Here is a 27,961-nt window from a genome sequence, read left to right on the forward strand (position 1 = left end):
GTTTGTCTTTCTTTCTCAGCTCTTCTTTCAGAGAATCAATACTTTTCCTCAACTTACGATAAAGGTAAGTTGACACGAATGACACTCCGACCCACATTCACCTATCAAACTTGTAGCAAGTTCAGAAGGCATAATGGGAGTTGCTGTTGTAGCCGTATTTACAGTGTTTATGTAGCAACAGGCAGAGTGCGGTCAGCTGCTTTACTGAATGACAGCGTGGGAAAACACGTAAAAGGTGTGCTGAAAGACAATGATCTGAGCAGCCAATGGTTCAGAATCAGAATCATATTGGCCAGGTAGGTTTAACACATAGAATTTAACTTCAGAGGACTGTGCTCTATTAAAAATGTCAACATTAAATATTAACATTTAACTAGAAATATAAGCAGGTAATTAAAGACGAAAATAAAATGCAACAATGAGAGAGCGCAGTACCGTGGCGGCATCTTGGCACATGGTTAAGATCATTGACTGTGATAAAGGCACAAAGTTTCCAAAAAAAAAAACAGACATCAAACTGGGTAAAATTGGTTTAACTCTAGTGTTCTCCTGATAACAGTCTCTAATAGTATGTGTGTCTCCCTCATCACACACAGAGCACAGAAGAGTAAGGGAGAGCTATGCGAGAGAGACTCAAGTGTAAGCAAAGTGTGTGTGTGTCTGTGACACATTGGTAGAAGATTCAGGAAAAACTTGAATTAAAAATAAACAAACAAGCAGTCATAGATGGAAATAAGAAAGTTTTCACATAGAAGAGGCAAAAGCAGAAAGCAAGCAAGGATTTTTTTAAGAGAGTGGTTTGGTTTACTGATTGGCAGAGCTTTAGAAAGCAAAAAGTGGTTTTTAGTAAAACTTTAAAAGCTGTGGGGGAAAGATGAATAGCAAAGAAAAATAAATCAGTGGAAACAGCGCAGTGGTGAGTACTTTTAAATTTTAGTGGAGCAAAATGTTCTAATCTTTTCTCTCCTGAGGGCGTTTTTGGAAGCCTCTCTCATCAGTCTGGGCAGGACTCGGTTGTCCCTCTTTCCCTCCCTCCTTCTCCCCTACGTTCTCCCTCTAGCTTCACTCAGTTCAATGCAGTAGAGCGTAACTGGAGCCACACGATGACTACAGGTTGAGAAGTGAGTGAGAGAAAAAGGGAGACAGAGAGGAGAGACTAACACACATCTCACACTTTGGAGTTTGGAGTCACTGTGCAGCCCACAAAGGTGAGGAGGGGGAAGAATATCTTACCGGTTTGTGAGCTTTCCCTTGGCTTGAGTATGCATATTTGTGCCTGTATATTTGTGTGTCTTTATGTAAACACTTCTGAAGGTGAGAGTGTTTCCATGATTAGGGCTGAATTAGAGCATTGAGCAAGCGGCTGCATGCAGTGGATCTGTTTGAGCAGAGACTTCTTTCTTTGAATTTCCTAAATGAAGGCTGCTACAGTGTGTGTGTGTGTGTGTGTGTGTGTGTGTGTGTGTGTGTGTGTGCGCACACGTGTGTACGTGTGTGTGCGTGCATGTGTAAACTATCCTCATGTCAGAGATCAGTGTGTGTGACAGATTTGCCTTTCCGAGATCACAGTGTGGTGTGTGCGTGAATCACCCTGTGAAACGTAGAAGAAGACTACACACAGGTGCACATGTATGTTCCTGCACATGTGTTTGTTTCTTTTTGATTTAGCTGTGATGTAGGTTGCTGAGAGATCCCTGAAAAACAAAGGAATTGTTAAGCTTTGTCAGCAGTGGACACCTAGTGAAAGACAGACAGACGGTACAGAGTCAAGAACTCATCTGGCCACAATATGGGCCGCCTGCACATTTTGCTGTCACATTTAAAAGTGCTGGATTCCTTTGGTAACAGATTTGTATTTGTAACAGACATCAAATGTTTTGACAGTGATGAGAAGCAGAAAACAGATGTCATCAATTGTTGCAAGAGTGTGGAATCAGAACGCATGCATGCATTAATATATACTGTCTAATGCCAAGATTCTATCGGAGGTGGTTTTTCCCGGCCCACACCTGCATGCTGTAATTTTGTTTATACTTAGTATATGCTCTTTCAATGGGTTCACACCTCAGAGTCTCCCCCCACCCCCATTTGTTTCTAATTCACTGTCACCGTGATTCATCAGTGTAGTGTGCTTATCTGTCTTTACTTCCAGCCCACCGCTGACAGCTCCCAGCCAAGAGCTTCAAGGGTGTGGCTGAGGGACCTCAGGGTGGGGCTCAGGTAGAGCAGACAGCTAGGTCACTGTGGAATGTTCCAGGTTCCTCTGCAGTGCGGCAGCCCTCTTTAGAGAATAAACCCAGTTCTCCCAACCAATGAGAGTACACCTACCAATCTCCCTGCTCCCCCAATGTCCCCGTCCTCCTTACCTGCCTTTCCTCGCCCACTTTATCCTCTCGACCCTGCAAGTGGAACCTGCTCAGTCATGCCAGTCTGCCTCCTTGTACCAGCCAAACTGCCACACACATTTAAAGGGTGGAAAATCATCCTCATGGCTGCCAGGTGTGGCATTCCCCCTGCAAGTGTAATGGTGTACTTTGCCAGGTGTGCCATCAGCATGTCTGGGTGCAGGAGACAACAATATAACAGAATTTAGCTGCATAACAACGTAAACTACCCAACTGTAAGATCTGCTGCTGAACTGAACAGTTTAAGTCATTTATAAAACCCCATTTATTTCCTTGACTTTTACCTCTCGTTGAGTTTTTTATCCCAACAGCAGTGTCCTCTAGAACTTTTACTATTGTTTAGCGTTTTAACTTTTTTAAAATTGGCTTTTACGCTTCTGTAGGATGTTTGGATGAAATGTACTTTGCTGAACTTACTGTACAGCACATTGGTCCCACTTGGCTGTTATAAATGTGCTATAGAATTAAAGTTGACTTAACTTTATTACAGCAAGAGCGCACAACATCTAAATGAATCTCAATCAGCTTAAATGATTAATAACACTAATTAAACAGCTGTCAGTACTGTAATCTCTGTTATCTCCTTCTTGTAAACTCTATCTACCGATTTGTGTCATTTGTTGAGAAATTTAACTCAGGTTACTTTTCAACTGTGCAAGGTAGCACAAGTACATCACAGAATAGGTTAAAAGACATTGCCAGGAATTTCAGTCAGTCAGCAATAAAAGGAAAAAAACAGGTATTCCCTTCCAAACTTTATGGTTGAAGTCATTGATTTATAACATTGGAGGCGGCAGTGAGGTTAGGCATCCAGGTTTATGATGTTGTGAATATGTTGCTTGATGACAGTAGTGTTTGCATGACGCAAAAAGTTCTTTAATGGTGCTTTTAATACTGGCGGAATGAAAAACATACCAGCGCTGTACTTTTTTTTTTTTTTTCTTTTTTTTTTACCTCATCTTACCTTTACCCTCTACCTCCTGCCCCTCTGTACTTCCTGCTTCCAGGCTCAATGGGTCTGCGGCGGTATGGTTTTCATTAGTCAATTACAGCCTCTGGAGCTTTTCTGAAACACCCCTCTTTCCTATTTGTGCTCCTTTTTCCCCCTTCCTCTCCCTGTGCTCTCACTTTCTCGTGTGTTACAGTATAATCTCAACTGTCAGCTATATTTCAGCAGTCACTATGACAACCTTTTGTCAAACTGCCAATTAAAATGTGATGTGTTTTTAATTTAAAAGTCAATTTCAGGGAATATGTGACACCTCTAACGTGTGTGCATGTGTGTGTGTGTGCATGTGTGTGTGTGTGTTGTGTGTGTGTGTGTGTGTGTGTGTACAAATGTACAGATGTATGTGCAGGGTTAAGATTCAAAGTGCAATTTCACAGGTAGGCAAAGCCAACATGCACAAGCACTCGCTCGTCTGCATTTATCAGTTCGTGCAACACAAGGATATCTGTATATGCCTGCAGGGATTAAAACTGTCAAACACTAAATAAAACTGAGATAGAAATGTGGTAACCTTAAAACATTTCCTAAACACATCTAGGGTGTTTATCAAAGATTCCTGAAGGATTTATTCTGCCATAATTAGACCTTGCCCATGGTTTCACTGAGATATGATAAATGTGCAAGTATCTGCCCTATGGCATCAGAAAACACCCCCAAAAATGGCTAATGTTTATTACTGTACTGTACTAGTTTCTAATAACCAGCTGTTGGCACAGGAAGTTTACACAGTAAATAATTTAACACACTTATAAATAATATTAAGATATTAGCAACTCTAAGATTCCCTTCCTGCTAATATGTCAGACTGCGTCACGTGTGTCCCTTTACTAAAACATTTACCCACATGTAGACTGTGCAGCACAGCCACAATTTTGCAGGATAAACAGCTGAAGGCAATTTGCCTTGTTGGGTGTAAAGCACAGGGCACAGGGTGGCGCGGTTCTGTGTGTGCTGTGGTGCTGTACACATCAAATGAGATGTTGGAAGACCCTCAGACGTTACATGTTTGTTCCCATTTCCCGCACTGATGGGCATCAGAGCATCAGGCCCCAGTCAAACAAATAAAGTTCTAATCTAGTAAATTACAGGAAATAAGAAACAAATGGCACCAGGGCCTGCAGACATAGCTGCAGTACTGCAAAATTTGCACTAAACACCTCAAACTCTCACATAGAGCCTGACTTAGCATTTCCTCCCAGATAAGTGTTTCCTCGGCTCAACTTGAGAAACAATTCCAGATTATTTACTCTTCTAAGAAGTTTCCATCCCTATTTTACTCAGCCTTAAATCAATCCTGCTATAATCTCTGTTTTGAGTTGCAGCACTATTCAGTATATCACCATTTATAGTGTAGGAGGGATACACGGTTCCTGTCCTTTTATGTTCCGGCGTCTAAATGCAGCTAGGAATGATTTAAACCTGTTGGGTAGCAGTTGAGGATCTAATGAAAAAGGTCATACTCTATGACGGAAAATGCCTTCCTAATGGCAGGGTTGCTTTCATGTGATCTGCCCAAGTCCTTGCAAATCCAAAGGATAAATAACTGTTTAATGTTAATGTTTTATCAAGCTCAAATTGGAATTATGTCTTTTTCTTAACAAATGGATACAGCTTTATCATGTGTAGGAAATTTACAATATCATGTGTGTGAAAGGATGTTATACTCTATACAGTGTATTCAAGCACCTCAGCTTTCAAGCCTGAAGCATCATACTGTCAGTTGTAGCCCGTGACCCCTTGGCACTTTCTCAGAAATGGTTACGGAGCAGCAGATGTTCATGACAACAACACATAGTTCAGTTAACAAACCAAAAAACTCTCTCTCCACTGTTTTAGCCAGTCCTACTCTTGTATCAGCTTGTGTATATTATTAAGCAAACAATGCCTCCCAGTTCAGTGTGCAGAACAGTCATACACAGGCTGGGCTCCAGATTGTATCCACCACCTCACCTGATAGATGCAATCCCACTGAAATCATAAAAACTCCCAGAGGGGAGGGGTAGCATAGATGCCAAGACGGGATAATGTCAGATTAAAGACACATACAGAGTGCAAACACATAATCACGTAGTATACATATGCACAGGCACACACAGCCACATGTGTAGAATCTCAAGCATACATTTTTCAAACAAAATGAGACGGGACATCTCACTGATTTTTTTGTGTCCTTACGAAACGTGTTATTTATGCGTAACTGAACATCTTGTCACCTTTTATCATCTGCCAATGTTATTGAATATACGTCCAACCCTGAACTCCACTTGTGTCCTTGAGAAATATTAAAATCCCAAACATTGTACTTCTATGGGAGTAGGAAATCTGAGTAACATCTCATTTGATCCGAAGCCAAAATTAAATGTATCAAAGAGTAAACTGAGTGCAGTGTGCAGTGAAGTCAGAATTGGGAGTTTGCTTACCAGTCAAAAATGTTCAACAAGAAGGATGAGACAACAACAACTCTGATCTTCTGTTTTTCTTTCCCAGAATAAGCTAACAGTTAGAGGGATATTCAGCACAACACACTGTTTAAATATGATAATAAAGAGAAGGTAGAGAAAGACCTAGAAAGCATCCATCGTGATTTAGGTTAGCCTCTGTTGTGACTAATATGACCCAAGTTTTCCTTCCGTGTGTGTGTATGAGTACACGTGTAAATGTCTGGCAGTGCGTGGGTTTGTGGTTGCTCGGCTTTGTCTGTGTGTGTTTGTCACAATAGTAAAAGTCTTAACTCCATGTGGTTGCAACTCTGTGGTCTCATGTACTAGTTGAACTCCAAACGTCACACATACCCCCACACCTCGAGGTGACTCTCCATGGCAGGGTGCCCAGTGTGTCACAAAACCACACAGCTGTACATTCCCAGACTCTGACAGTGGGATTAGATTAGCTAAGTGGAACATTTGCATCTGTAGGCAATGGCTGTGTGTTTGTCTAATTGCATGTGTGTGTTTATCCGTGTCTGTACAATAAATATGCTCTGTCTGAGTGTGAGACCGATGCCAGCGCAAGGTGTGTGGGAAGAAACAATCAGCAGTGACTGCATTTTATAAGATTGTGTGAAGGTTCTGCAGTCAGCTCCCATAGGTCTGCACTTTATGGCTGTGTTAATGGCTACGTGTCCCACGTGCCCATTTAAGCTAATATATAATTGAATTTCTTTACACTAAATGGCTCCCTAGGCTTGTAGCAAATTAGGTATAAAGTATGTCTCAGTGCTAAAGCTTTGGGCCTCAGAAAAGAAATGTACATAGTTCTTTTTCTTATATGTTGTCAGACTGAAAAATTAAAACGAAAATACAGTTAATGGGTATTTTGCTGGAGAAATAAACTTTAAAGGATGTTCAGCTCTTAAGTCACACCTGCACTGTATTGGAACGTTTTCCTATCTTCTCTACTGTATCAGAGTGAGTGCCAGGTTTTTGTTCTTTGGCATCTGATGTAAAAGCTAAATCAGAGGCAGCAGGCTCACTTTCATTCTTCAGCACCGTCTTGCTTATGTGATTGTTTTGACAAAAGGGCTAAACTGTCATCACAGGCACTGCTCGGTATCAATCTGTCCTATAGGGTGCTTGTCAAACACAGTAGTAGTTTGACAAGCACTCTACAGTAGCTGCAGATTAAGAAATTACACCAATTGCTTCCATGCAATGGTATCAAGCTTACTGCCATAGTGACTGTGGCTGACAGGCATCCTAATGGGACCCAATATCTCCCACAGCTTCAGGCATTGCAGCATAAAGTATGTCTATGAAACCCCATATCATTAAAACACTTATCATTTGAAACATATAGACAGCTAAGAAGTGGCTTATTATGTTTGAGAAGTTTTTGACGTTTTAGTCCTAGCTTACAGGAGATAAATGTTGGAGTAATACTTTGAAGGAGCGGCCATGACTGGCAGCAAGGTCAAGAGCCTCTGCATGAGTGTGTACCTGTTTGTGTGTTAAGCTTTTGTGTCGTGATAGAGAGCTTCAAAGCCCCTGAAGGCAGTGTCACTGTGTTGTTTTAGTTAAGATTCTGTTGAGTGTCCATTTAAGTGGTGCAGAATTAATAGAGGGGTGGGTGGTGAAAGTGGGAATATTGTGGGGATAACGGTGTTGATAACCCAACTCCTCAATAGCAGCTGGTAGCCATGACTGACCATGAGTGCTGAGTTCAAATTTGGAGCAATGAAGGGACATAGAGCACATGGTGGCAGATTCAAATGAGGGAAGGATCAGCAGATCAGAGCACGTTGTGGAGATTGAGTAAGCAGTGATGTGCAGAGGGAGGAAAAGATGTGCCACCATCTGTTAGCCACATGCACACCCCAGAGCAGTCACATAAATCTAAGCCGAGCTCAGCAATGCAAGTTGCATTCCGTCAGGCTAAACGTGCACTGGCTAGCTACCTCACATAAATGTGAAGCCCATGCAACCTACAGATCTGAGTTTTACATTCAGTACATACGGTATACTGTAGCTCAAGGGGTGATGATGAAATGCATTTTAACGGGCCAGGGCACTGGGATAAGCTGTGAGAAGTCTGAAAACCATTCCATTGTAGGTTGATGATATTGATGGGTTGCTGTGAAAGTAATTATACAACTTACCGGCATGTGACTTTGTAGAACAGTTGCACAATCTTTTTAAATGCTGCTGCTGTCACAGTAGGTCTATGAATTATTGCTCCTTACTATTGGCAAGAAATCTATTGGGGAAAAAACACTGCAGCGAGGCAGTGGTTGATTTTAAAATGTGTTTATAAAGTCCTTCTGTTCTCCTGGTGTGGTCTCTTGGCCCTGCACGACACTAAGAATATTCGTGTGTGTGCAAACCCACACAAACGCACACATTCACAGGTCAGCAGGGTTAAAATCAAGCTCAAGCAGGAGAATGTGTGGATAAGTTCCTGTGCAGGACAGATGGACTGCATGGAGAACTGCAAAGTCCATTTCTCCAACCAGCTTTGTTTCCTTACAGTTGCTCTGCTGCAATGTCATATCTCAAGGAAATGTGTCCCTCTGAAGTAAATTAAATTTAGTCCATGATGTTCTAAAAACAATGCCGCCTCAACTTTGAGGTATACCTGTTCTAAAGGTTCAACCTTTAAACAAATGTTGTTCCCCTCTTCCATTAACGAATACTGCTGTTAAAAAGCAAGTACTTTCCACAATATTTGTAACTTTTTCAATAACTCTTCCTTGTCATGTGACGTCCCCTTGACCCCTAAAATTAAAAATGACAGTGTTGTGGAAATATTGTCTTTGTGGGATGGAAGGTTAAAAACTTTTGGTTGCAATTTAAATAGGAATTAAATATATTTTGTGTGTGTTTTATAGTTTCAGTCTTAGATCTTTTGTACCCTCTTAAAAGTCTCTTAGCTCTAGCTTTTAAAAGACAAATGATCATAAAAAATCCACTTTTTCCATATTTTGGATACCCACACATATTTTTGGCTTTTTTGTCTGATTTCATGGAACTTTAGATTGATTGAAATTATTGTTGGTAAAGAAAAGATATAATAACATAGCGGCCTGAGATGAGTCACCACTAATTTCATGTTTCCTTTCCGCTGTTCAATTGTGCCATTCTAGCACTGCGAGTGAATGGAGCCCAGCCAATACGAAGGCTCGCTCATGAAATCACAGTCATGCAGAGTGGCAGATGGACGAGGATGAAACAGAAGTTTATCTTTTGGTTCATTAGCTGACCGGCATTTATCAGCAGAATTGATTTAAGGTCAGCACTCAACCGCAGGCCATGCTTTTAAGCCAAGAATACAGGGACACTTGGTTACTTTAGGATAAGGAAACCATAAAATAATCACAGGCATGCAGAATGCTATTGCTGTACATCCATCATCAGTCCTTCATCAGCGTGCTTTTGCTATGAGGTTTACGAGGAGCCCAGCCAAAGTGGCTGCTTGGCTTATCCTCTGTATATGAAGAAGATGACGGAATGTCCTCCTGAATAAAATTTGAAGACTATGGGGAACTCTGCACAGGAACTATGGATCTGAGCTATTGTTCCAGAAACTTTTGGAAGACAGCTGATTAATCTCCACTTTTCCAAATACATTAGCAAAATAGCCAACTGACGAAAGCCCCGGCATGCAGGGTTTCTATTGGTCCAACTGGCTCTGATCCAACAACAAACTCAAGCAGCTGCTCCGTCGCCAGCCACTCTGCAGTATTAGTTTCTTTATGCTCGCTTAAATCTGGTTGAACGTTATCAGAGCATGTATCAGAAGTGTAGCTTCTCTCTCAATGCTGCACGATTTATAACCCTGCTTATCATCAGTTTGGGCTGATTATGCAGCCAGTCACAATTTTATGCAGCAGGTGCAGAACAGGGACAGCTGTGGCTTCCTGAATCCCAACTACCAAAAGCTTCCAAGTCATGCTAATCACAGCTGGAGCAACCTCATTTCAATATAAAATAGTGCATCTTATATTTAGTTCTTGTGAAACCCAGAAACTCAATCTCAATCTCAAGGTGACAAATAGCATCTTTGAACAAGTAATGCACAAATGTTAGAATCTGTTCCAGGTCTTTTTTAGGAGTACATATTGCAACACAGGAATATGGGGAGGTTTATTTAATTTATTTGACATAATGATGATGACTGCATGAGTAAGAGTGTGAAAATTGGTCTTTGTTTAAATAATGAAACAAATCCCTCATGAAGGATAGGAAGGAGATCAAGCATATACTTGTAACCTGTAACCAATAAACTAATTATTGAAATGATCAAATGATTCATAATGGAAGACTCACTTATGTCAAAGTGCTTCTGTTTATTCTGTGTCTGGCTCACACTGCATAAAACGTGTTCATCCTCCTCCTCTGTATCTCTTTTTTTTCACTTTCTTTCATCCTTTCATCCTCTGCCAGTCTTTTTGGACGTATAAGATGTTGAAACGATGCAGGAAGGAGGAGAAGAAAGAAAGGACAGTTCTAAAGGAATATGGCTCGTATTAATCTGGAAATACTGCTTCACCTCATCTGAACTAAATTACTGGTCTGAACTCGCTGTCCTCAGAGAGCAGGCCGAGAGCCACCGGCAGCCCAGATGGGCAAGGAGTGGTCGGCAGATCTGTCACCGTGACCACGGCAGACACATGAACCCCCAGTCTGTTTGAGCGCTGTAGCTGCCCCTTTACAGACGATCAAAAGTGTTTCTTTATTATTTTTGGGCTCAGGTTTTATACTCAGGGGCAGTATCTGAAGAAGGGAATTCAGAGGTTTTGAAACCCTTTTTCTTTCTGTCTTTGCTGTTTCCTGCTCAAATTGTGTGTGTGAGTGTGTGTGCTTGCCTGCTTGTGCGTCTGGCATGTGTGTGCATCTGCCGTGCGTGTGGTGTATGTGTGCATGTGTGTCTAAGTCTCTGTTTTTTATGTGTGTCTGCACACAAAGGAGCAGAAAATTGTATAAACTGAGATGTGAAGATAATAAGAGCTGATCTGTTATTATAAAATATTGCATTTCCTTTTCTTTTATGCCAGTATTTGAACAATTCTGTGGATGATTTAAGGACACTGTCGTGCTTTTACCTGGTTGTGTGTGATCTGAGCGCTCGTTGCTGGAGGCCATGAAATCTAAAGTTAGTTGAGTGTAGCTGGCTTATGGTGTGACTAAAGCTTGCCAAGGCTTGTGGTTTGTGCTGTTTAGGAGCAGAGGCAGGCACAAGTGGCTGCAACTGCTACTCCCAGGAATTTAAAGGTGTGATTGCACACGCTCTGGGTAAACACTGGCCCATCTGCTCTTCTCTCTCTCTCTCTCTCTCTCTCTCTCTCTCTCTCTCTCTCTCTCTCTCTCTCTCTCTCTCTCTCTCTCTCTCTCTCTCAGAACTGAACACAGCTGACATATAAAAATGTCAGTGTGTTTGAAAGTCAGATAGGAGCCTCATGCAGACCAGATATATGACGTCAACGACCAGTGGGTCAACTTTGATGCTTGTTACTTAGATGGCCCAAAATTCAACCTGTCAGAGATACAGGACACTCTGTTTTTTTGTTGAAAAGATGAAGAATGTGAAAGACTGTACAAATGCTGTGTGCAAATAAGATAAAATGACTTGTTGCATCATTTTATTGACTCAATGAACTCAGTTGGTCACAAGGAAGCAGTCAGCTTAGGAGGAGGAGGGGATGTGTTTTAGTTCTGCCATCAACTCAAGTTCACCTTTAAAAACTTTACAAGATAGAAAGAAAAGGTGTGATTTATCCCAGACAACGATCTGTCCAGAGAGAAATCATAAATTAGCACACAGATGTCCTTGACAAGAGTCAAAACAGCCAGCTGCAGGAATGTTACGGGCATCTTATTTGAGTGACAACAAGTGAACAGGCAAACAGTTCAGCCACACTTTAAACTTCTTAGGACAAATGGTGTTCATACCACCCTGTGCACCTGTAATTAGTTCATAGAAGTGGCTCTTTGAGACCAACAAAAGATAAAAAAAATAATAATAATAATAGTTACTTATTATCTTGAGGCTTAGTTATGTGTTAGACTTCCTCAAATCAAACATAAGTCCTAGTTTCTTTATATCAAGTTTTTTTCATTGAGCAGTCTGATCTAATATCAATATTCCTAATGTTATACAGCTGTTTAGTGCACGCATAGCCTAAAGTTAACAGTAAGTACAGCAATTTGTTTGACAGCCGAGAAGTTCTGCATTTTGAGAGGAAAACCTGCAACACAGTTTTCTTTTGATGGTTTCTCACACCCGTAATCTCCAATGTTTTGTACCACATGTATAAAGAGTTTCTGTGTTTTGATTTGTTGTTACTGGAAGGTTTGGATAAGATTAAGACAGCATGATCAAAATATTCAGGTTCAAATGCAGTGTATGCTAACAGCAGCTTTTATGAGGCATGACAGACTTGAGAAATATCCCTGAGATACCAAATAAACCTTAACCAACAGAAGCATGTTAAGTGTTTGAAGTGCAATGAGATCTGTGTATAGTCATAATGATCAGATAAAGTTTACATATGCTTTGAAACAGAATAGGATATCTGTGTTTCTAGACCAGTTGTTAGTGTTATTTTGAGCAGGATCAGGTCACAACCGCTGAGTAAAAACAAACCAACATAGGACTTTAAAATTCCAGCCTGCTTTTTGCTTTTTTCTTTTACTCCTCATTACAAGTTCTTTAAATTGGTATCAGACAGCGACAGACTAAGATCTACCTGAGCAGGCTCAAGACTGATGACCCTCAATATTTGTCAGCAATTTTGATTAGCTGGCCTGTTGTCAGGACAAGCTAAGCTAAACACAATGTGTTCTTTGATCAAGAACACATTCAAGTGTGTGGCTTACAAAGAGCGCTGAAAGTTTACGGAAAATGTGTCTTCTCCTACGTCCTCATGTTAGCTGTAACAGTAGCTGCAGCTTGGTTCCTGCCCCCCCCCCCCAATGAAATTTGCCAGTGTAATATCACTGATCCAAACCCATTGGCTCGTTGTAGCAAGACCAAGCTCATGCTGCACGCCCATGTGACATCTGTGCTGTCCAATTACAACAGAGCGGAACGGCCGACCAATCAGATCAGACATGTCAAAGTGGGGACCCTAATGTGGGGGATTTAAAGCATACACAGGCAGATGACAGAGGCTACATGGAGTGGCAGTACATAAAAACAGAAACTTTTCTTGAACATCAGTGATAGTGAAAATACTTTAGTAGACATGAAATAGACATAGGAACCCCAAAAAGAATAAAATATGGGACCTTTTAAACTGTCCAGTTTTACAAAATAAAACATTTGAACAACCTATCTTCTGAAAAGAGGTGGATTCTGACTAGTGACCACTGTGTTTACATTTCACCTGCCTTGCATATAGCTGACCTTTGACCTCAGGTTACACATCCCTATGGGAGAGGGAAATGTTCCTGTGAGAAGCCCACTCGTGGGCGGGGGAGTGGTTTATACACAGACTGGCATTATCTGCATCTCCTGCTCCACTCAAAGGGACAGGGCCACTAAGTATACCCTGTGAGGCCTTCCCAGGCTCCTCTTGGTTGAGGAGATGCGGCCGCTGCTTGGGCCATAGGCCAATGACATAGCTGCCGACCTCCACGGAAAGTATTTTTAAGGTCAATTACAGGGTACAGGGCCTTTAGATGGCCGACTGGTGCTGAGGAGGCCTCATATTAAAGGTTTATGTGGAGGAGAACCAGAGAGGTCTGCCTTAGCTCACCCCAGCTCCCATTGTTACCACACGGCCACAGAGACAGTGCACTTTGACTGATCCATTGGGTGATGCATGCAGCGCGTGTGCATGGGTGTCTTCGGAGACACTGAGTGACAATAAGCATTTAAGAAATGTCAGAAGTCTTTCAAAGTTGGATGTAGCAGTTTGAAATAAATTATTGAGATACTTGAGTTACTGGACGCCTGCATTAAAATATATTTTGTTCATATATGTATTTCTTTAAGAAAAGCATTTTTTATGTATTGTTACTTGTAAAAGTCAGTATATGACATTTACAGGGAAACTCTTGGGATTTCTGCTCTCATTTAGGGTTGAGGTAAACCAACCACTGACACATAAGGGGAATACAAGCAGCGTCATTGCGACTATTTATAAGGGACGCTTTACTGAAACACATTTAACTCTGGTCTCAAATTAGATGAGTCACAAGGATTTACTTAAATTCTGTGACCTTCTTTTCCTTCAGATATGGCTTCTGAGAGCTTAACATTGCATAAAGCCTACAGTGCTTGTAATTAAAGGAAGGGGCTCACATTTTTCAAGGTTGTTCTTAAAATAACACGCAAAAAATTGATTGAATATATGAAAGACTTTAAATAGTTATTGCACACTGTGATGATTCCTCCTGTCCCTTCTGGCCATTAAGATCCCTTACTAACATGAAAAAGATTGAGCCCTCAGTCTTTCTGAGCCAAATGTCATTCTTGCAGTTAAGCTGAAACTTTTAAAATGTCAACTAATGAAGTCATGATGATTTCAAAGCAACAGTTACACTTCAGTGAAAAGTGCTTCTATTACTCCAGAACAGCTCAGTAGAAGATTTGTCAGTGTCAGATGTGCTCTCACAAATTGAGTCGGTCAGTTTTGTTTAGGAGAGGGGGAGGCTGGTCAGATCGTGAAGGAGGGGAAGGAGGAGCCTGTTATAATGATGCATGTTTTTTTCTATTTATATCATGACGTGTATGAGGATGTTTCCACAATGCAACAGAATCAGTAGAAAATAAATACTGACAACTGAGGTGTTAAGAGTCTAAATCAGTGAATCACTTCGCCCACCCTGCCTTCACAAACACTTTAAGGGGGTTTGCAGAAAAAAGTAAGGTTAATAGATTTATACATGTTTTGCTCATATATACATGCCCCCCCTCCTGTTTAAAGGAACAAAACATGATTAATACAATCTTAATTAAACTGTGTGGCTAGTTCCACTTCTTATATTTGGCTGTGCATTTTTCATGAAATTGCCATGTGGGTTCAAGAAAGACTTTCGTAAACTCCTATTTAAATACGAGAATTGATTAGTCTAGGTTGTATATGTGCAAAAAAGGCAGGCTGTGTGATGGGTAGTGTTTTGTATCCACACAAGACACAGACAGATGATAAACACACACGCTTTGTAGCTCATTAAAGGGCTTAACTCCCACACATCCACTCACACTATCACATAAGCCCCATTCTCTCCACATCGACCACACACACAGACCCACACAGCTGACCAACTCTCAATATAAATGAAAATCCAGTGCGATGATTTTGGTCCTTTTCATGATTCATTCCAGCACGACTCAGGCCAGCCATAAATACAGGCCTGTCAAACTGCGTCTTACCCCACAGCGTGGGGATAGTGCACGGTACAGTGGACACCATTCACCTCTCTGTGTGTTTGGATGGGGGAAGAGGGAAGGTTTGAGTTGGTGGCTTTGGTCTTCATGAAGAGTGAAGTATTGATGGGACAAAAGTGTGGCGAAGGATTGAAAGGCCTGTCTGTGCAGATGAGGGCTCTGTGTTTGGTTTGCTGTAGCTCGTCTACACTTCAACGGCAGCTCTGTATCCAGCCTGCACTATTTAAACCCAGACGCTTTAATCAGGCAAAGTAAAGACACCGGAAGATGGTTCCCAAAGAGGAAACATTGATATGTGTTTTAGCATTTAACTCTATCACTTTATCACAGTGATCCAGACATAAATTACATTTTGAGTCAGTAACCCTTCAATTAGCTGCAGTACAGCCTGAGACACCAGTCTACTAAGGCGCAGCATAGTGATTATATTGTTTTCTCTTTGTGAACATGATTAGTAAATAGGTAGTTTTAAACTTGCCATAGAAAGAAATTCTATATGATGCCCTCCTTTATGTTGAGTTAATGTAGAAACATTTCACAAAATGAAAAAATAAAAAGAGAATTCAGTTCATGTTCAAACTTTATTTGCAACTGTGTAGAAAAAAAACTGCTTTAACCTTTGTCATTATTGTGGTACATTTAATAGGAAAACCAATTTGCAAGTGAATATACATTTGCTAAAATGTTGTCATGTCTTTTTTGTAAATTTGAACAAAGCTGCATTCTTTGTATTAACACTTGTTTAGTTAGCCCAATTTAAGGTAATGCAGATAGCTCAATCAGAGTACTGGATGGGGAGTTATGTCTATCTTTCATGCAAGAGTACATGACTAGAGTACAGCTCCAATCACAGACTTGGAGGCACTCAGTGCACATTTGAGGTCAAGTATATATTTCTACAACACATACACCTAGGGTTAAAGAGGTTATGGCCTCCAAGAGATTCCTGAGCATCCAAGTCCCAAAAAGCTTTTCCCCCAATGGACAGCCCTTCTTTGAGTCAATGTTTGCTGTTTTTTGCCAGCATTATCCCTAACATGACTACACCTATCTGGGCATGTACTGACATGTTTAAGCAGACTGGGTATTAGTGAGGTTATGACAGATGCACATTTAATACATTATATAATAACTCATACCATTATAAAATTCTGCCTAATCTAGCCTCAATCCACTGCCAAACCAAACAGTGAGACACAAGAAGAGCATTGTAATGTAGTTCGCTGAACAACCCAAGCTTCGGTATTAGGCGTCAGTATCATGAAAGAGAAAGTTAAGTTGATGCAACCTTACACATAACCACAGTCTGTCTCTGGAGTGTGCCAGCAGCACCCTTCTGCTCTGTTTCAAAGACACACCAAGTCTATTTTTGACAGAGCCCATTGCAAGCATGTTTCAAGCTGAATAGAATAGATTGAGCCAGACAGGAAGTCAGACAAGGAAAATTACAGATAAACCTTCAATTTCAAAATAAAATACAATATACAAATACTTGGTGGTATATTCCATCACTTTCACAACATTACATGAACACAGGCACCAATAAACGTCAAATCATCCTTAGAAAGACAAAGCAACATGTTGTTTGCACGTTTTTTCCCTTTACTCCCGTCTGATCTTGTAGTACTTATGCGAGCTTGTGAACCCGTGTGAACAGCTGCTCATAGCTTTCGCTCACGCTCCAGAAACGGAACCTCACGCTTTAGTAATGGACCAAGAGAGGCAGGGCCTGCGTCACCAGACAGAGTGAAACAGAGGGAACTGATTATGTAGAATTTGTGGATAAACACAAATGCTAATTGTACCTCAACAATACTTTTGTTTTCTTAATTGAAATATTTATTTTATCTATGTTGCCTATTTTAAATATTGTAAAAAACAATACTTATGAACATATTCTCACTGCTCATTGTTTTTCACACAGAATTAGGGGAGCTAAACTACCTTTCTAGCTAAACATTTAGCCTTATCATGCTCATCTGAGATAAGGAAGAACTAATGCTAATCACCTTTCTTCGACTCTTCCTCTTTCACCTCTAACCCCCTGGGTCCAAACCTCACCTCTTTCCCACCAAACCCCCTACACCATGCCCTGTTTCCCTGGGAACATCATCACTCCTGGTCCACATGGCGGGGCGAGTACACATCGCCCAGCCGCTAAGTCTACACTGGCTAGGTTGCCCTGTGTTTGCCCTGGGGGAGAGCATGTGTTTCTGGTAGATGGGCTCTCTGGGTCAGAAATGGCACACCAGGGTGTGATGGGCTGTGCTCTACTGGTCATGGCCATTGTAGGTGTGAAATTCCCAGTGCTCAGATTGGACACTCAGCCCGGCAGCACCAGAGTCCAGAGGCCGCATAGACAGAGGAATGGATGTGAGACCTTTCGGTTAGCCACCATCACCAGTGTCTGACCTGAAACCTACTGTCTCATTTTTGTGGGGCACCTTCTTGTCTGAGTGCACAAACACACATTCATTCATACAACTGGTCTTTGTTTGTCTAAAATATTAAACTCTCTGTACTCTACTCTCTGTGCTCTTGTGTCGTAGAGTATATTTCATTTTTACCCCAGCTGCCTTATCTGAGAGGTGCAGGAAGAAGAGTGCATTTGGGCAGCAACATGGCCCTGAATGGCTTTACCACCATGAGCCCTCATTTTTACAGCATATCATTACACAAGTTGGAAGGGAAAATTGTATTGTATTTTATAGGCTCTAGTACCATGAAGCTACATGCATGTCAAGCTGTAGCAATTACTGTATAAAAGACAGATCTGAGGCTTGATGTGCTCTTTAGCTATATATGATGACAATCTTCAAGTGGTTGTCAAGTAGCAGCATTTTAACAAAGTTGTTCCCTTCAGTGTTTACATGCTACTATGGCACACAGCCAGGCTTTATCTTCTTTTACCCTAAATCTAAGCCAACATTTAGAGACATGCTTCATCAAAGATTTGTGGAAGATTGATATCAATATCCCCCTTGTTGCTACATTCAGGTTTATGGGATTATATTTAATCACAAATGTCTTCCTGCACGTTTAATTAACTTTCAGCCCAGGTGTATATTTTCGAGGGAAGCTCCCCTGACTCTAATGTCATTAAAATGCTTTATGTGTTCACAATCGGTGTTTCATATGACTTCTTCCATCACTGGGAGTGAGACAAATTGAGAGTCCTTATACATTTTGCAGAATGAGCATATGTGTTTTGGGGCTAAAGTTTAAAACTGTTATTTTAGCCTTAGCATGAACTACTAGTACTTGTTTAGACTAGTATAAAACATGCCATTGGTGTCCTGATATGCACAGGCCCCTGGGCTGCATTCAAACAATGTCCATATTCATCCTTGATACGTCAAAGAGTTGATCTCGGGCTTCCTCACTTTGATAAATCTCACAAAGGTTTTCTGTGTTAAAAACACAGAGCGTCCCCTTTCTTTCCATCTGCCTCCACTTTAGGTCGTTAAGAGTGAAATTTCAATTTGAAAACATCTCTGACTGGATCCTGTACATAAACTGAAATCCTGTATGTTCTTGTTCCATTTAAGCACTTCTGTTGTCTTGCACATGTGATCTTACCAAAAACTTTTCTTTGAGGTATTGACACTAAGACTTTCTATATACAATACAGTTCTGTCCTTTGGTGCATCCTGCAGTAGTGGTTTTGCCAAATGTGTGTGCAGCCTCACAGACAGACCTTTTCCTGTGGTTTGTGAAATCCAATCACAGACGCAGCCTGTTTTAGTTTTTGTGTAACTTAAAGTTTCTTCTTCCTCCTGAACTGCTCTGTATAAAAAGCTGTTCATGTGTTCAGATATTTAACTCTTAACTTGACGTGCAGTGTTCTACTGTTAACAAGAGGGTCATATTGGTGCTTTAATTCAAAATCAAGTAGACATTTAGTTTTGGGGGTTTTTTTACATTATATAACCCCTTTTTATGTCTGGAAACCTTCTATTGAAATCTGTTGTTAGTGTTCAGACAGTTTTATGCTCCAAGCAGATTGCATTAGGTAGTGTCACTACACATTTAGCATGTGTTAAGCTGTTTGACACTGTATGTTTTCCACTTGAAGAAAATACATGCTTGAAATAACTGTGGGAGGGCTTTCTCTTGGAAAAAAAGAACTAACCTAAAAATAAAAATGATACAATAACCTGGGGATTGAATCAAGGAGGCACAAAAGTTCATCCAAAACTGAGACAAGGAGCAAAACGAAGGAAAAGCTTGAAGCCCAAACTTTGGCATATCCCTCTCTGTAAATTTACTGCAAGTACATCACAGCTCAACTAAGTCCCTAGTGGCTGGACGGAGAATTGTTGTCATTTTAAAGGCACTCCTAAATCCCAGTTTAAATTGCTGAACTTCAATCACATCTTCTTAGCTGTGAAGTGTGACTAAAAAGCCTATCATTGATGTTTTAATTTCCCCTATTTTATGGCAACTTGGAGCCATTTTGATCTACTTACTATTGTTAACATAATGACAATACTTGATGACATAACACACAGTAAACAAACAACAGCTTTCAGATGCTGGATTACTCTTTTCTTTGTCAGTAAAACCCGGGATTAAAGACATGAACCAGCAGAGAGGACTTGCCTGCGTTTCTGGTTTTGGAGGATTAGTTTCTTTGCAGCAAAGTGCAAATAAATTAAGTTTGTCTCCCCTTTTTCACTGTCATGTCTTGACAAGGCCTGCAGTCTGAAAACCCAACCCCAGGTCTGCACTTTCACAACCTGCAATGAAGGCAGCCCATAACTTTAAGTACTGTTTTGTGGACCTGTTTAAATTTGACACTATTTTGCCACAGAGAGGGTAGGTGTTAATGTTATAGTGTGGGAGAATTCAAGAGATCACTATAAGCCCTGCTTACCTCATCACATGCTGCCAAAATACTTGCTGCCTTTTTTACTAAACCACAAGCACTTTTTGCTGCTTTTCTTATTTTCTGTGATTTTTTTTTTCCAAGTATAAAGATACAGTGTTTGCTTCTTGTGATCTTCTTTTGCAACTTCCTGTTGAGAATGACGAAGGTTCTGATGGAATCAAGGCTATTTTTTCGTTAGAGCTCTTTCCTGCAACAGTATCTTCAACATGGCAGTATTCCTGAATAACGGTCCTGGTGGATGTAGAAAAGGGCTTTTGTGGAATCTCTTCCTATAGTTTTCAACAGGCTCAGGGCTCAAACTGCTTTGACCCTCTCTTTTTGCTGTTTAAGTCAAAGAACTGTCCTTAATTTAACCGTTGTTTAGAAAATATTCTGCGGTGTTTTTTCTTGAATTAAGTGAATTGGCTTTGCCAACACATTTTTGTTAATCACAACATCATCTCCAACTTCTTTTTATTTACTCTTCTTTTGTTTTACTTTGCACCTCTCTCTGTCTCTTGTCTTCTGACTTTGGCCCAGTTTTTAATTGTCAGACTCAGTAGTTAGGTTTGTGTATGTGTGGTGGCAGTGGGGAAAGGGCGCAGAGCTTGCTTGCTTGAGTTGAGTGTACCCAGCCCCTCATAATTACAGACAGTAAACAGCTAGTGCTTTTAGGCCTATTTTCCCCGTCTAATAGGGGAGAGAGTTCACTTTGGCAGAAGAAGAAAAGGCAGAGAGGATGACCAGAGCGGGAAACATAGTCTGAGCATGGATAAAAAGTGTCATCATGATTTTAGATGCTGTCATTGAAGAGTTGTTGAGACTTAGAAACGCATTTTAGGCACTCAAACAGAAAACATTACCCCCATCCCCATAACCCAACACACATCCTCTTCTTTTTCAGCTTTTGATGTAATCTTTTCTACCTAACATCTTTATGGCATGTTTGAAGAAAAACCTATTGAATATGACTCTTTTGTTTTTCTCTAAAACTGTCAAATTGATCACCCGTGCCTTGCTCTATGTCTCTCCAGGAGCATGTCTGTGTTTTTTTTTCCGATTGCCTTCCTGGCTTCATCCCCCCCCCCCCCCCCTCCCCGCTACCTCACACTCTTCACTTGGTCCAAATTTAGTTCTCATGCTGCTGCTTCTCTTCTTTGTTTTGTTTCATACTCATTTAACCCCCCACCAACCACATACTTAGAGACACACATGCATGCTCTCTATTTTTCCTTGTTACATTCAGGTGAAACAAATGACAGTTTGTAAAAGTAAATCCATATGCTCATACTATAGACTGCTCCTTCCTCATCTCTCTCTCTCTCTCTCTCTCTCTCTCTCTCTCTCTCTCTCTCTCTCTCTCTCTCTCGCTCTCGCTCTCTCTCGCACACCGTTGGCAGGCGCTTGGATGGGAGGTTTTCTTTGGCAGTCTGCTCCCCCTATTTTGGCCGGGACGGGCTCATGCTACTGGCTGGGTGTGTGGAAGTGAAGCAGGGAGGTAGTGAAGTGGGAGTGGAGGCGGGGAGGGAGGGAGGGGAGGGGAGGGCGGAGGGAGACTGGAGGGGTGGAGGCGTGGTCTACAGCTGGTAATGAAGTCTTCTCTTTTCATCCTCAGAAGGCAGAGTGTGAGCGGACGGGCCTGGGGTCTGTGAGGCTCTGCTGCTTTCTCAGCCTGTAAAGTGTGTCGAGCTGAGCTGAGCTGAGCTGTGCTGCCTGTGTCTGTGTGTCTTAGAGCCCGACTCACACAGTTGACAGATACAAAGAGGGAGGAAAAAAGAAAAAGAACGCTACAGTCATGAGGCTTTCCTTTCTATCGACTCCACAGCATTACTCCTGAGGTAAGACGTCACACTGTCACACTCTCACTGCTCTACTTTACTGTCTGTGTTAATTGTTGTGGTGGGAGGGGGGGTAGATGGTGGAGGGAGTTGTGGGAGGGCCTCCAGTTTAAGTCCCTCCCACTTTAAATACGTGCAATGATAGGTAGGTGTGCATATGTGCATGTGTGAGCATGCACATGAATATACTTGTGTTTATGTGTGTGTTTTTAAGCACATTTCCTGCCACTTTAAATGCGATGCAAACTGAGTCAGCACACAGTTAAAGGTCAATGTTAATGGTGACAAATGGTCCGACAGGCCAGACAAGGAAGAGGGTCAGACGAAGGCTAAAGGACGAAGATGGGACATCAGTTGTGGGATGGAAACTTTAGAACCAGTTCCATGGATAGAGATATACTTTAGAGGTCCCTCTGTTTTTTAATGTGACCCTTTTGACTTTTATTGCAGGTCTGGTTTTTGCTTTTGTAATACAGCTATGGAGTGAGACTTAAATGAGCTGTTTAAAGCTGCACAGGGCAGACTTACTGCATCTGAGTGTGTGCGTTTGGCCACGTGTGGAGATGTTTATTTGCTCAGTTGATTGCTGTTTAAGGCAGATGGATGCAGCAGGCATTTGGGGCTCAACTCTGTAAATAAAAAAAACTAACAGGAGACAGTCTGTGCTCATCTGCAGCCCAGTGACACCAGGCTTTGAAGTGATTTCAGTGGATCTGTCCTCCTCCCCGCTGGGCAATTCAGATCCGGCCTGCTACCCGCTCACTTTCATCCACATTCCCTTGGAAATCCATCCATCTGTATTCCTTCACTCACCTCCTTCCTGCTTTCATTTGCCCTATGATTTTTTGCTCCCTCGTACCCCTCAGTGAGGCCTTCATCTCCCATCAACACCTCCTGTATTCTCACAGTCAGTCGTCCTTTATGGTTTTAATCTCCATCTACACTAGTAAGACTTCTTCTTCTGGGGAACCGGTCTTTCCAATACCTCTCCCGGAAAAAAAGCATAAGTGACTTTCCATTAGTTTTCTGCTTGGGCCATGAGAAATATGGTTTCCCAAATGAATAGTGTACAGGAGCCGGACTTAATTGAAAAAACATAAGCTACGGTCTGCCATGGAGGAGACGGTCCTTGTGTCACTGTTGAACTGTGCGAATGTACTTTCCAGAGCTGGCGAGGGGGAGAGAGAAGGAGAGAGAGGAAAATACAAGAGGAGGAATGAGATAGAGGACAGACAGAAGACTGAGGGAAATATTGTCAAGAAATGAAAGTGTGGAAAATGAAACTCAAGGGTTGAAAACACTGGTGACCTTACACTCTTAAAGTGTGTATGTAAAGAGAAAAGAAAGGACTACAAAATGGGTAGTGTCATGTGTGGTATTCTCGTTTGGCTTCAGCTGGTCTGTCAGTCATGACAGTGGGTTTATAAAAGAGTTGGGGGGTTTTTTTTTAACAGGGACAGAGAGGCAGAAGAGGCCATCATGAGACTGTTTGCTGGTTATTAAGCTCCAAAGGGCACCAATAGAAACCACAGTTAACCCTGCATGATTGAGGTCCGGGTAACAGCAGCAACTCTCCCATGATTCTCCCAACAGGGAGTCATCATAACATTTAACCTTGCTGAAGCAGTCTGCTCAGCTGTGAGTGTGTCTGTACTGTAAACAGACCACCAAAGAGACTGTGGGGAAGTTTGTTCCCATAGAAACATGACTGGATGTATCCTATCAATAAATGTCTCATCATCTTTTATTGTGTCTGCTGTCTCCGTTGCCTCCCCCTTCTCCATTTCTCCCATACCCGTCTGTGTGTTTATGTGACATGTTTGTGTTGCAACCCCCACATGGTGATGATTGAGACCCGGTTTCATTGGTTCAGATGGCACATTTGTCACACACATGTTTGCCAGCCACTGCTGTTGCCACGGGTCTCACAATACTGCAGGAAGGTTTGGGGGGGGGGGGGGGGGGGGGATTCTTGTTGACTTCCTCACTGGGTGGCTCATTTGTTTGTCAGAGCACTGTGACCCCTGACCCCACCACCACCTCCTGCTGTGCACAACACCCGTTAACGTTGCTCTAGACTTTCTGAAACTCCAAGATGCTCATGTATGATTACTGTTCAAAGAAGTGTTGAAGACATCAACCCTTGTAACAGTAGGTCTTAGTTAAAGGAAGTCTTCTAAGAAAAAAACCCACAGGGATAAAAACGCAGGCGGGATGACTTCACTGTAACCGGAAAGAGTGTGTGGATGGAAAGACCTCGGGAAGTCTGATTCAGCTCCCCCAGGGAGAGAAACTTTTCTTTTTATGATTAATACACATTTGCATTTTTATCTTAACCTACTTAAAACCATTAGTCATAAGCCCCCCTTCAGATCCTTTGAGTATCCATGCTAAAAATGGAGTCTCATTCAGTGTCTAAAAGGAATGATAATGCCTATAACATGGTTTATTATCTGCTCAGCAGGTACACTGAGGTGACATCATGCCAGGCAAGCTTTTCATTCAGTATTCCCCACATTGAGTGACATGGTCATGTCCGCTAACCTTCCTGCGTTACTCCTGACAGGCCTGAGCTGACTTTCATGAGGCTTCAGTCGTGAAAGCTGAACAGTGAGCTCCTCCTTAAAATGCTCATGTCAGTAGTTTTGTGCTCCTCTTTACCTGTGTCAGGGTGTGGAACAAACTGGTTGTGCGTAGATGATTGATGAGTAAATGCATCTTATTAGTTTAGTGATTTGCTGTATGGCAGTTCTCCAGCAACCATAAGGAACAGCTTATCTTGGATGTCAAATGTCATATTTAATGCTCAAAAGTTGGGAGCAATCACCATTTAAGGTCAGAGTGAGCTAGACACAAATGATTCAATCAATCAACATTGATGTATTTACTTATCAGCACTAATTGAAAGAAACTACACAAAACTTCCTTTTAATGGACAGAAACTTTGTGCAGAACTAGACTCATGTTGAACAGCCGTTGCTGAGACTGTGTTGGGCTTGTAAAGGGGTAAAGCAGAAGATGCACAGAGTACAACATGAATATAGAAAAACAAACAGAGCAGCAGCAACAACAACTAATATAGTTGTATGGCTACATTGCTAATAATAATTTTAAATGTGCAATATTAGCAAGAACGGCAAAGTAATTGATGTGGTGTAAAATTTAGTCGTGTTCATTTACCAGAGAGGCTGCATCTTTAGCCAACTGACAGATTGGCTTTTGAGATTTCTAAGGAACTAAGTAAACTGAAGTAAAACAGCGAAACCATAGTGTTACACTCAAAATGTTAGTAACAGCTGATATAACACTACTGTTTATTTTCCTCTGGGAAACACAAACATCTGCGTTCATTCATCATGTGTCACTACAAAAAGATACGTGATGTGTCCCCTGGGGAGGGCGCGCCTGTCTTTAAAACCTGTAAATAAGAAAAGGAATTTACTTTAATGTAAAAACAGCATCACCAGAGGAAAATTTAAAAAGGGATACTCTTCTTACTGAAGGTTACCTGAAAAGCATGGCTTCGATGAATCAAGCTCCCCTAAATTATTCTTTGTCACTTAAACCTTGAGAATAGAGTTGGTGGTAAAACATTCATTTTTTAACTGTACTTTAAGTTACGATAAGATACAGGTTTATATTTCAAATCATCTCTTCATTTGTCTGTCTTGCATAAAACATTTCATGGTCAGACATATTGGGATTTGGCTTTCTGGAGTGTTCCTCTCTGTAACATACTTCCGGTGGTACACTGCCATGCGTAGCAAAGGTTTTTTATGCAGTTTGAAAACACAGATAATAGATGCGTTTTTTGTGTTTAATGTTTGGGTATTACAGTATAGGTGCATGCTTTTCTGACTCAACTCTAAAAGATGTCTTGCTAAAGGAGTATATAAACTAGTAGTTTCTAGTAGTACGTTGTAATAAACGTAAAACTTTCTTTTTAACAATTCTGCCCCAAAGGCATGATGTAACATAGGGAGTTTTTCTGGGTTGAACTGCTTGAGCTCCTGACTTCTGTCTTCATCTCTTTCTCAGATAAGCTCGCCGAAACCCAGCCAGGCAGATACCTAAGCACCTCTTTGCTTTCAGTTTGGACGAATGCATCTTACTTTTAAAGGCTTTTAAAGTAAGACGGCTTATCCTTTACTTTATCCTCCATCTCTCTGTGGTGCCCTCTTCAGTTTGTGGCACTCTTTCTCATCATCCAGTTAGCCAACACCAAGAGGCCGGTCAAAGCAAAAAGGCTTCTAAAGCTGAGCAGACTGAGCACAGTATGAAACGAATAACTCACAGGAGAGAAGATTCCATCAGGATTCATCACTTCTGCTCTTTCCCCGACTCCTTCCTCTCCTCATGTTCCTCCTTATCTGTGTTCTTCTCTTCAAACAGGACACATCAGCATACTTTCCATCCTGCCATACGTCTGCATTTGTCAGGTCACACCTTCACCTTTAAGAGCTCCCTGAGCTCCCACACAAATTCACTCACAGATTGATGTCTGTGTGTGCATTGTTCATGTACATTTATATGTTTTTGTATTGTTGCATTCATTTTACACATTTTTGACCATGAGTCCAAGTATCTCTGTCAGATTGTAGGCGGTTTACTACGTGTCCACTGACAAATAACTGTGATCAGCCGTCATGTGTTTATTAGCCACTCTATCTAACAGGCAGAAAATTGGCTCGAGTATTTGCCTGCTCGTCTGCTGTGTGAATGCAGACCCAGCAGCTCTGATTGCTTCTGACAGTGACAACAAGAACAGGCTGCCCAGGAGGACTTTGTAAAGACCTCCTCCTGCATCTGCACAGACAAGTTAAAAGTATGAGCCAAATCAAACAAGGAATATCTCTTCTCTCTGAACTTCTTTTCAGACTTTTTTTTTGTTTTTTTTTTGCACTTATTCTTTATTTGCAGGTTATTCTGTTTAAACTTACACAATCATTGTTGGTGATTGTCTGCAGGAGTGTAATATTGTGATGCACAGGTATTAAATTAGGAAAGGCAGAAGCGTTTACCCATTTAATTCTGTTAAAATGTTGGGGTCTGCTGTAATGACATAAGGTCTTTTTCGGGGAAGGAAACAGGGGGAATCACCAATCATTTATAGCTCAGGCACATCCCCAGACATTTTGGCTGGGGTCCTAGAGCTAAACAGCTTAAGGACCGCTTTCCCTTTTGCAACCCCTACATTCCTGCTCTTCCCCTACTCACTCCTGCGTTTCGCTCCAGATGTGGCATTGTTTGGATACATTTGTTTTGAGCTTGAGCCGGTAGACCTGCGTGGAGTCTGAGGTCATGCTCTATTTAAAGGGAAAGCCATGAGGACTGGGTGGAAAGGAGAGCACTGTGGTCTCACTTCAAAGCTTGTGCCTAGGACTCCTGATGACTGTCAGCCGTGGCACAGCAATCTGTGTCATGGACAAATGACCACATTCATTTTAAAGCGTTGACAGACATGTCATTTTGAAATGGTTCAAAGAAGAGGCACCACATTTTACAATAGCCAGAAAGTTGGAATGTAAGTCTCCTCCTGGATATTCTGAAGTTCCCCACAGTTTTCTCCTGAAAAAACTGCCACTGTATGCAAAAACAATGCTGGGGTTTATTTGAAGCGTGTTTACAGTACGACTGAAAGAAACTTAAAACCAAAGTTGGATGGAATAAACGATGATGTCCTCATTTGAACCAACAAACATGTTGGATTTTTTATGGGTCAGAGGAGTCACATGCTGTCCAAACTTCCAAGCCTCTCTAATTAGCTCTGCCAGTGAGTAGACCTGGCACCTCGTGCCATTGAAGAATGGGATAAGGAATATTTGTGTCTATTCCTCGGGTTATGTGAACATGGAGTATGTATATCGTTTGTAACACCAACGTAATACTAAAAAGATCTGTCTTTTTCAGCTATAGAAGTGTAGGGAGTAGCTCACTACTACACTAGTGAATATTTTCCTTGATGACTGAGCTTATTGTGTCTTCATATTTGAACTGTCATCACAGTGGA

At 41.4% G+C, this 27,961-nt stretch overlaps 1 protein-coding gene across 2 annotated transcripts in view; it reads left to right on the forward strand.

Annotated features, from left to right (window-relative positions):
- The window catches only part of znf469 (zinc finger protein 469), a 185,229-nt gene that overhangs the window by 122,623 nt on the left and 34,645 nt on the right, over positions 1 to 27,961 (forward strand). For both annotated transcript variants that reach the window (XM_079345953.1, XM_079345954.1), the window contains one exon: positions 21,729 to 21,951. The gene's annotated coding sequence lies outside the window, so the exon portion shown is untranslated. The remainder of the gene's footprint in view (positions 1 to 21,728; positions 21,952 to 27,961) is intronic.

This window comes from Symphodus melops (assembly GCF_947650265.1).
Source record: "Symphodus melops genome assembly, chromosome: 6".
Lineage (NCBI taxonomy): Eukaryota > Metazoa > Chordata > Actinopteri > Labriformes > Labridae > Symphodus > Symphodus melops.